The sequence below is a fragment of the Saccopteryx leptura genome, chromosome X, assembly GCF_036850995.1.
Source record: "Saccopteryx leptura isolate mSacLep1 chromosome X, mSacLep1_pri_phased_curated, whole genome shotgun sequence".
Taxonomy (NCBI): Eukaryota; Metazoa; Chordata; class Mammalia; order Chiroptera; family Emballonuridae; genus Saccopteryx; species Saccopteryx leptura.
The window spans coordinates 47492132-47503467 of NC_089516.1; the positions used below are offsets into that span (position 1 = coordinate 47492132).

The following is an 11336-nucleotide window of genomic DNA, read 5'->3' on the forward strand; positions in this document are numbered from 1 at the left end:
TCAACTCACAGTTATGGCACCTTAGTTGTTCATTGATTGATTTCTCATATGTGCCTTGACCAGGGGGCTTTAGCTGAGCCAATGATCTCTGGCTCAAGCCAGTGACCTTGGGCTCATGCCAGCGACCATGGGGTCATGTCTGTGATCCCACACTGAAGCTGGCAACCCTGTGCTTTAGCTGGTGAGCCCACGCTCAAGCCAGCAACCTTGAGGTTTTGAACCTGGGTCCTGAGCAACCCAGGCCAACTTCTATCCACTGCACCACTGCCTGATCAGTCTATCCCTAACCTTTCGTGACAGTTAATTTTATGTGTCAACTTGACTGAGCTGAAAGATATCCAGATAGCTGATAAAACATTATTTTGTGATGTGTCAGTGAGGTATTTTTGGAAGAGGTTAGCATTTGAATCAGTAGACTTAGTAAAGAAGATCACTTTCACCAGTGCAGGTGGGCATAACCAATCAGCTGAGGACCTGAATAGATTAAAAAGGTTGAGGCAAAGTGAACTGCTCTCTCTTCTTGAGCTGGAACATACATCCATCTTCTCCTGCCTTCAAACATTAGTAGTTTGGTTCTTGGGACTTTGTATTAGGTAGGGCTGGGACTTTTGCCATCAGCCGCCCTTGTTTTTAGGTCTTTGGGTTTGGAATGGATTCTATATCGCCAGCACTCCTGAGTCTTCAGCTTGCAAATGGCAGATCGTGGGACTTCTCAACTTCATAATTGTGTGAAGCAATCCCTTATGATAAAACTTTTTTTATAAATCTACATATAATCTGTTCGCTCTATTTCTCTGGGGAACCCTAACTAATATACCCTTATACTGTGTACTCTGAGACTCACGGTCAGTTTTCAAAACCTCCCATATCCACAACCTCTTTAAACCTGTACTGTACTTTCCTGCTCTAACTGCAGGACATTACATTATTTTAGTGAAAGAGGATGAACACTTTCTTTACCTACACCTCATACCATTTGGCTTAAAGGTGGAATTGGTGTCTTCCTTATTCTTCTTTGCTGTTTACAGAGACTTTCTGACTTAACTTCTGTCTTCACAACCCCTGTTCCTTTGCAACCTGAGCCATTACACTTTATTGCATTAGAATCACTCTTGCTCATGCATTGAAAACACAAACCTCTGGCTCACGATCCTGTGTGGTACTTGGAGGGATAAAAACCAAACTCCGGGTGCAGAAGTGCATGCCGACTATGGTCTGCAGCAGTTTTGCAATGGTAGGTTGTGGAGGAGTGGTGGAGGCAGACTCCTGGAGAACGCTAAGCTCCTTAATCTACAGTGCTCTGGGGAGCAAAAGGTGAACGTGGGTGAAGAGGATGAGCAAGTTCCAGACAGGATCCATGCATGAGAGGTCTTCAATTTGATTTGCTCCATTAATGATCTGGAGCATCCAGTGACTCTAAAAGAATTGAATGTATTAGAGAAAGTCTGGTTTAAGGTGAGTGACCCCAAAAGCCATGATCTTCATACCCACCATTCTGCACTGCAGCATGACTACCCGTATTGATCTGTTCATCAAAGTCAAGCTTCTGAAATCTCCTTATTACCCCATGTTTGAAGATAGATGTGCACATTACACCAGAGACTCATGACTCAGAGAGTGCAGTGAACAAATAGCTTGCAGATAAAGAGTGGGTGGCAGCTGCCCTGAAGAACACCCATCTGCTGGAGGTTGTAAACCAGTGCCTGTCAGCGGCTCCTGAGCCAGGGAACCTCCTTCCCACCCCAACCTCACCCAGGGCTCATGGCCTTGTTTTCTTGAATCACTGACAATGAGAAACTAACAGTTTTTATTTTCATTTTGTAATAAATCTTTAATTTATATATATATATTTTATATATATATGGCCCAACTCTCAGTAAACTTTACTTTCCATCTACAATACCTTATTCCTGCACTTATAGCTGAGTGTGATTGGGGAAAAATACCCAATTTTTAATACACAATAGTTGATAATAAAAATACATAATAGTTAATAATTAAAAATTAACATAATAATAATGAGGGACTTGTGGTTTCTGCTCTGGTGGGGTGTCTGTGCCCTGAGGGGGTTGGAAGAGAAAATTACTCCTATATTTGACTCTGACTGTTATCAAGGATGTTATTGTACATGCAGAAAGATAATATGCAGGTTCAATTAAAATAAGCATGGACTTTTAGAGAAAAATATCTCCCTAGGACATGACTACCCACCACGAACTACTTTCAGTTAGGATACACAATTGTGTATTTTTCACTTTAAATATATCTTATTTAAGGGTTATCTTTTAATTCTTTAAACCATCTTTTGATAACAGAAATTCTTAATGTTTTTGTAAGTCAACTTATAAATATTTTCTTTTACATTTGGTGTTTTGAGTATCTGGTTTGGAACTACTTTCTTACTCCATACTCACTAGTGGTCAAAGGACTGGACTCATGAGGAGACCATCCTTGGTAATGTTTTTCTGTCTATCTATTTAAGGGAACAGAGAAGGGCAATGGTTACAATATTTATAGCAATACTTTTTAAAATGTAATAATTTTTTGAGTATCTTCTATGTACAATGACTGAAAGTCTTTTTGTTTGTTTGTTTTTTAACTTCAAGTTATGAAAATTCCAACCATATACAAAGATATTATTTAATTGGGTCCTGGACCCAATTCCATTGTGTGGTGGGGAGATAGAGGAAGTAAGTGGGAAGGTTTTCTTGCACCAATAAACATTCTCAGACTAGCAGGGTGTCAATGAATTCAAATTAATTCTGACACAATCTACTTGGAAATAGAATCAAGTTCTACAGGGCAAAAGTTCAGTTCTACAAGACTGCTTACCTTCCCTATCCCCAATATTCACAGAGACACACACACTTCAGATGTCAGCCACAAGCCCAGGCTCTCTGTAATTCTGAACATTTGGTTACAGATTGGAGGTTACATTGAGTCCTTCCAACTCAGAATGCCAATCACGAGTCCAGGTCGTTACTTGCAGTTCCTTGGTTTTGATTAATTTACTGGAATGGTTCACAGAATTCAGAGAAACTTGTTACTTAGTAGATCACTGGTTTATTGTAAAGGGATATAACTCAAGAACAGCCAGATGAAAAAGATGCTTAGGGCAAGGTATGGGGAAAGGGTACAAAGTTTCCATGCCCTCTGCAAGCACACCATTATCTTAAATCTCCATGTGTTCACCAATCCTGGAAGCTCTGTTGTGGTAGACTGGAAGTGGCAAAAAGCCTTTGTAAGTTCAAGGCTTAGCAAAAGGCTAAGTTCTCCCCCCCACCTCCATATTGGCTATGAAGCTGAGTATTTGCACTCATCTCATACCCCCACTTCACTTGCTTGCTTAAGTTGCTGGAAGCAATTTACATGCCCTTCCTCTCACCTTTTGTTTGTTCAGATGTTGGTTGATTTCACTTATGCATGGTGGGGGGATTCCTGTTTATGCCTTAAGAGAGTTCCTGTTTTTGCCTCAGATGTGTGACTTTGTATGAAAGACTTCCTTATTTGCATATGGCTATATAATAAAGCAAACTGGGGGCTATTGGGATCTCAGATATTGCCATCAGCATTGAAGAGGCCTCCAGATCCCATCCTCTTTTCTCGGTGAGTCTATTTTTTTAATTCTGCACTGTTCTTCCTCAGGACCCAGAATTACTAGCCATGCTGGTCTGCAGCAAGTGGCGCCCAATGTGGGACATGAGTACAAGAAAACTAAACTAAAGGCAGATGACAGAATTCCCCAAGTGTGCACAGTGAGTAAAGTCACTGTGGGGGTCAAAAGTAGGGGACCTTTTTGTAAGAAGAGTTATGCAGCTAGAATGCTTTTTACAATATATTGAAGATGTATGCCCCTGGTTCCTGAAGGAGGGAATGGTTGGTTCTGCTACAGGAGAGCAAGTAAGTTAAGTTCTGAAAAGGCAGTGATGTGAGGAAACTATGGCACATGGTCCTGTACTTTACGGCTTGGGGGCTAAGGAACGTGGGACAGTGTGACTGCTCCTAGTTCTTTCCAGGTGCTTGGTCTGCCACTCAGCTAAAATTGCGGTAGAAGAAAAGTCTTGTCATGGTCTTCTTGAGCTGCCAGTTACAGCAACTATGGAATTTGAGAATGGTTAGGAGACTAAGCTATTTAAGTTATAGCTTTTCCTGTTATTGTCGGATTTTCTTTAATATGTTAGAAACAATCTTCTGAACTATTATTTTGTTTCTTTCTTATTCTCTGCCTGGAAATTTAGGCAGGGGACCCCTGGTGGATTTGACTACAAAATTTCTCATACAGCTGCCAAGAGCAAATTTTCTCTGGGAGATTTTGTTTAGTCCCATCCTTCAGTTCCTCTGTCTGAAAATGCCCTGACTAAAATCAGGCAGGCATCTTTTTAATCTGGTAGTGCTCTGAAACCCCAGGTTCCTCTCTGGTTTGTCTAATTCTTGTTTCTACTTAGTATTTGTTTAATGTTTTCTAAAATGTGTCTGGTTTTAAGGCCTGAATTATGTTCTTGCATGCAAAAATCTCTAATATTGAAAAAATAAAATTATTTTAGAACTTGTAAGGAGTGCTCATTTAAAGTTAAATAGAATAGAATGTAGATCCTTAAGAATTACTAATTTGGTTAGTGCATTGTGAGGTGTGTTCAGAGTTAGGAGCCAAATAGCAATTCAAGTATTAGGATTAATCAAAGTTATATGTTACACTTATGTTTTTGTGCATAAATTGTCTTGTTTATGTGTAAGGCTATACTCAGGTATGTAAAACAAAGGAATTGAGCAAAATTAAGCAGGGCCCTAATAAGTCATTTTAAGAATTTGTCTCAAGCTGCTTCAGGATAGAAGAATAATATAAGGATGCTAATTCTGCTCCTCAGGCCACATCCTGCCAAAGGAAATTGAGGATTTGGCTCCATTGATGCTGCCTATTGGATTCAAAAAATAGGTCAGGAATGCCCTGAAATAGAACTAACAATACAAGGGCGTAAATTTAAAGGACTTTTAGATACTGGAGCTGATGTATCTGTTATTGCTAAGCTACATTGGCCTCCTTCGTAGCCCACTTATGCAACAGCCACAGAATTACAAGGTATAGGGAAGAGTAAATCCCCTCAACAAAGCTCTAGTTTTTTATAATGGGAAGATAAAGAAGGTCATTCTGGACTTTTTCAGCCTTATGTGCTCCCTGGATTGCCAGTTAATTTGTGGGGTAGAGATGTTTTGAAAAATATGAGAGCGTTGCTTGTCAGTACTAATAGTTTAGTCAGTACTCAAATGCTTTGTCAGGGATTTCTGTCCACTAAAGGATTAGGGAAAGAACAGCAGGGAATTCTTACCCCTGTAGAAGTGACACCCAATACCAGAAGGTGTGGGTTAGGATATCAAAATTTAGCATAGGGGCCTTGGTAGCTCCTGCTACCCTAAGTTTAGGAAGTAAAATACGTACAAACAGTGAGATAAAACATGCTTAGTAGCCTTACTTGTTCTGGTAGAGGCTACTATAAATCTAGAATAAGTATCCACTGTAATGTGGACAAAGGACTGTTTGCCAAATGAAGGTATATGAGTAACATTCATTTGCCAAGATTGTCCTGGTAGGAGTCCTCGAGGGTTAACTCTTAAACAAGGGGACAGATTGTAGTATAGGACACCTTGGACAGGATTTAACAATCTGCTGTGCTGCTTCCCAAGAAAGTTGAAACTTTACACAGGGCTGCAGCATTCTGGTGATGAATAGTGTGAGACTAGATTGCTTGATCTGTCATGGTTGCTCCATAATTTTCTTTTGGGTAGCTTGAGCAACAAGGGCATTCCCTTGTGCTAAAGCTCCAGCGAGCATGGAGTGAGCTCGAGTATGTCCTGTAAAACATGGAGCTCTATGTTGACATACAAGTCTTCGAAGAAAGAGGAACTGCTGAAATAGTTCATCAACAGTTGTCCCTAAGACAGCAGTATTTATAGTGGAAACAACCATAAGTAAATATTTGCTGTCTGTATATAGATTAAAGAAGGAATATGGCAAATGCTGAAAAGCCATGATAATGGCATATAATTCTAGTCTTTGAGCTGATTTTAAGTTGACTGTTTCAGTATAAAGTTGTCCATTGATTTGCAAAAGCGATTTGCCATTTAGTGGAAGTTTCCCAGAGCCATTGTTGCTGGTTCTTTGAAAAAGGAACAACAATAATTTGAGGCTCAAAACCTATAAGCTGTAAGAGTCACCTATGCCCCTTGATAATCAAGGAGGTGACAAGATCAAAATATGGAGATAAAACTTTCTTAGGAGTAACAGCTAAATGAATCCATTCAATGGGACCTGAAGTTTGCCACAATAGTCCCATTGCAGTGTAACTCAAGGGACAAATTAGAAAGGCAATTAATTCTTTAGGATTTATGCGTTTTAGTTGTGCTTGTTGCAAGGCTTTTTCTACAAGCTTTAAAGCTTGCTGTTCCACAGCTGTAAGTAGCCGAGGAGAAGCTGGTTCAGTCAAGCCTCTAAGAATATCAAAAAGTGTCTTTAGTCCCCTGGTAGTTAATTTCAAGAAAGGTCTAAGCCAATTAATATCTCCTAATAATTTCTGGAAATTGTTTAAAGTTTGCAAATGATCTGTCCTGATTTCTAACTTTTGTGGAAAAATTTGTTGTCCCTCAATAATTTGTCCTAAATAAGAGAAATTAAGGATTGCGGTACCTTTTGAGGAGCTATATAAAGTCCTGATTCTTTCAAAGAATATTCTAGTTGTTGCAAAATGGTCAACACAATGTCTTTATCTGGATAAGCAATAAGAATATCATCCATATAATGAATTATGTAAACCTTAGAGTGCTGCCTTTGTACTGGAGAGATAGCTTGAGAAACATATTTTTGGCACAAGGTAGGACTGTTAGCCATACATTGAGGCAGAACTCTCCACTGGTATCACTCCAATGGAGCCTGGAAATTAAGTGAAGGAACATTGAATGCAAAACGCTTGCAATCATGAGGTCTTAAAGGAATAGTAAAAAGGCAGTCCTTTAACTCAATAACTACAAGGTGATAATTCCATGAAATGGCAGTAGGAGAAGGGAGTCCTAGCTGGAGAAGACCCATAATTTCCATAGTCTTATTTATTGCTCTCCAGTCTTGTAATAGCCTCCAGTTTTCTGATTCCTTTTTAATAACAAATATAGGCATATTCCATGGGCTATTAGAAGGTTCAATGTGCCCAAATTGTAACAGCTCTTGTACCAATCGAACAGCTGCCTTAAGTTTCTCCTGAGAAGGGGGCCATTGGTCTACCCATACAAGATTATCTGATTTCCAAGTAATTGGGTCTGCACAAAGGGACATGCCTTTGCTGTGGGAAAAAAAGGGACACTGGAAGGTAAGCTGCCCCTCGCTCCTCTAAAGAAGGGTTCAGTCTCTTCTAGCCCTGCTTCAGCCACCTGTGACCTAACTTTGGCCAGCCTGCTGGGACTTGCCACTGAAGGATAAAGGTATCCAGGGCTGGCCCCATCTCGCATCACTGTGGACAAGCCTAGGGTATTTTTTTCAAGTAGCAGGTACACTGATCTCATTTCTTATGGACACAAGGGCCATTTACTATGTCTTGCCTGAATATTCGGGTTTTTATTCATCCCTTGAAGATCTCTGTTATGGGTGTTGATAGTCCTATTTTCTGCTGCTGTGTTTGTCTCCTTTATTCCTCTTGCTCCAATGCCCCATGCCTATTTTAGACTGGGACTTTCTCCTAATTTAGACTAATTTACCTCTGCTACCCAGCATAGTATATCCCAAGGTTCTTCTCACCACTTCCACAGCTGCAAAACTCCAGAAAAGGGCCCCCTGGTCTCATCTCTCCAGGCTGAGGAGAACAGGGTTGGTTTCCATCTCCACACATGCCTGTAGATGGCTTTTCCAGTCTACCTGAATCATTACCAGCTAGAAGCAGCAGTCATTGGTACTTGGACACTAGCTGCAAAGTGTAGAAATGTAACAACAATTCCAGTGCCATGCGGACATTTCCTGGATGTGTTGCTGGACTCCTGGACTTTTCCTGGATATATTTCCTGGACTCATGCTCCTTGTGTCAGATCTCAGTGGGACTGAAGTGGGGTTGGGTTGCATCTGCAGGGATGTGGAATGGTGATGGTGCCAACATGGACTTGGTGAAATTACATTAACATATTAAGGACATTTAAGACAGCAAAGACTTGCCTGGCCAGGTGATGGTGCAGTGGATAGAGCATTGGATTGGGATGTGAAAAATCTAGGTTTGAGACCCCAAGGTCACCAGCTTGAGTGTGGGCTCATCTGGTTTGAGCAAGGCTCACCAGCTTGAGCCCAAGGCTGCTGGCTTGAGCAAGGGGTCACTCGGTCTGCTGTAGCCCCCCAGTCAAGGCACATATGAGAATTCAATCAATGAACAACTAAAGAACCACAACAAAGAATTGATGTTTCTCATCTCTTCATGTCTGTCTGTCCCTCTCTCTGATGTTCTCTGTGTCTGCCACAAAAAAACCCCACAACAAACAAACCCCAAAACAGCAAAGACTTTATTATAGATCCTGCTGTATTGGCTAAAAATTTGCTTGATAATATAAAAGGTTTTAATCCCTTTAATGTATTAGAATACTTGTTTGGATATCTGTTAGCATTGGCTATACTAATTTTGCGTTTATTCTGTATTTTTTTCAGTTTGCCTCTGAATTAGAATCTGGGAAACTAGGAAATCAGATGAGTGCAAATCTCAGCACACAAATTAAAAATAAAAAAGAAAAGGAGGATATGTGGTAGACTGCAAGTGGCAAAAAGCCTTTGTAAGTTCAAGGCTTAGCAAAAAGCTAAGTTCTCCCCCTCCACCTCCATATTGGCTATGAAGCTGAGTATTTGCACTCATCTCATAGCCCCACTTCACTTGCTTGCTTAAGTTGCTGGAAGCAATTTACATGTCCTTCCTCTCACTTTTTGTTTGTTCAGATATTGGTTCATTTTACTTATGTATGGTGGGGGGATTCCTGTTTATGCCTTAAGAGAGTTCCTGCTTTTGCCTCAGATGTGTGACTTAGTATGAAAGACTTCCTTATTTGCATACGGCTATATAATAAAGCAAACTGGGGGCTATTGGGCTCTCGGATATTGCCATCAGCATTGAAGAGGCCTCCAGATCCCATCCTCTTTTCTCGGTGAGTCTATTTTCTTAATTTCACACTGTTCTCCCTCAGGATCCAGAATTACTAGCTGCGCTGGTCTGCAGCACTCTGTGAACTTTATCTTCTTAGGGCTGTGGTTCTCAAAGTGTGTGCCAGGGTGCACTGGTGCATCCTAGAAGATTTTCAGGTGCGCCCTATGGTATTCCAGAGAAATATCTGCCTGTTGGGGACCAAAAAACCAACAAGGTTTTTGGAGTTTAAATTTTTGGGAGACAGAGGTGTGTGGAATTGGCTGTAAACTGACAGTCTGCCCAAACCCCCAGCTCACTTGCCTGATTATGTTACAAAAGGCTGTTAAGCTGTGGTGCTGGATTGTTTACACTACCCCCCATGTTCCCCGGAAAGACTGGAGGCAAGTTTCTTCCATCATTTGGTGTCAAGTTAAGATGATATGTATCAGTGGTAGTCAACCTGGTCTCTACCGCCACTAGTGGGTGTTCTAGCTTTATGGTGGGAAGTAGCAGAGCAACCAAAGTATAAATAAAAAGATAGATTTAACTATAGTAAGTTGTTTTATAAATATTTATTCTGCCAAACTTAGCAAAAATCCGACATAAAGTACTTGGTAAGTAATTATTATTATATTCTTTAACTTGCTGTAAGTCTGCTTTATAAATTTTATAAAGTAAAGTTATTTTCCTACTTTATAAATCACCATTACTATGGAGCCAGTGGGTGGTTAGAAAATTTTACTACTAATAGAGATACAAAAGTGGGTGGTAGGTATAAAAAGGTTGACTATCCCTGATATGTATGGTGGCAGTTTTCTGTACTCAACACAATTAAGAGTAAAAATAGAGAAATTCTTCAATGTATTGATGAGAAAATGAGAGTTTGTCTTTCAAATATATGCCAAAACATTGAAGAAATCCCTAGGACACATCAGGCTCATGCTTCTCATAAACAAAAGAATAAAAAAACTTAACACATTCGCACCAGGACCTGCCAAATTTGCTAAATCTTACTAAGAATGTATTTATATATATATAAAAGATAACATTTTGTTGTTTTTTAATTTTTTAATCCCCTTTTTATGAATTCTTAAAAAACATAACTCAAAAGAGATAACATAAAAATGTTTTTTAATGTCAGAATAAATTTAATTTTGTCATATTTATTTTATTTTTGTTTATTTATTTATTTATTTTTATTGTATTTATTTTTAATGGGGTGACATCAGTAAATCAAGATACATATATTCAAAGATAACATGTCCAGGTTATCTTAAAGTTCAATTATGTTGCATACCCATCACCCAAAGTCAGATTGTCCTGTCACCCTCTATCTAGTTCTCTTTGTGCCCCTCCCCCTCCCCCTTCCCTCTCCCTCTCCTCCCTCCCCCCGTAACCACCACACTCTTATCAATGTCTCTTGGTCTCACTTTTATGTCCCATCTATGTATGGGAAAATGCAGTTCCTGGTTTTTTCTGATTTACTTATTTCACTCCGTATAATGTTGTCAAGGTCCCACCATTTTGCTATAAATGATCCGATGTCATCATTTCTTATGGCTGAGTAGTATTCCATGGTGTATATGTGCCACATCTTCTTTATCCAGTATCTATTGATGGGCTTTTTGGTTGTTTCCATGTCCTGGCCACTGTGAACAATGCTGCAATGAACATGGGGCTGCATGTGTCTTTACAAGTCAATGTTTCTGAGTTTTTGGGGTATATACCCAGTAGAGGGATTGCTGGGTCATAAGGTAGTTCTATTTTCAGTTTTTTGAGGAACCACCATACTTTCTTCCATAATGGTTGTACTACTTTACATTCCCACCAACAGTGGATGAGGGTTCCTTTTTCTCCACAACCTCTCCAACATTTGCTATTACCTGTCTTGCTAATGACAGCTAATCTAACAGGTGTGAGGTGGTATCTCATTGCAGTTTTGATTTGCATTTCTCTAATAACTAAAGAAGATGAGCATCTTTTCATATATCTGTTGGCCATCTGTATTTCTTCCTGCGAGAAGTGTCTGTTCATATCCTCTTCCCATTTTTTTATTGGATTGTTTGTTTGTTTGTCGTTGAGTTTTATGAGTTCTTTGTATATTTTGGATATTAGGCCCTTATCTGAGCAGGTGCTTAAAAATATCATTTCCCAATTAGTTGGCTGTCTGTTTATCTTGTTATCAATTTCTCTGCTGAACAAAAT

At 39.7% G+C, this 11336-nt stretch overlaps 1 pseudogene; it reads left to right on the plus strand.

Annotated features, from left to right (window-relative positions):
• The first annotated feature begins 1231 nt into the window (after positions 1-1231).
• Positions 1232-1787, plus strand: LOC136386335 (cytosolic iron-sulfur assembly component 2B pseudogene; annotated as a pseudogene).
• The last annotated feature ends 9549 nt before the right edge of the window (positions 1788-11336 follow it).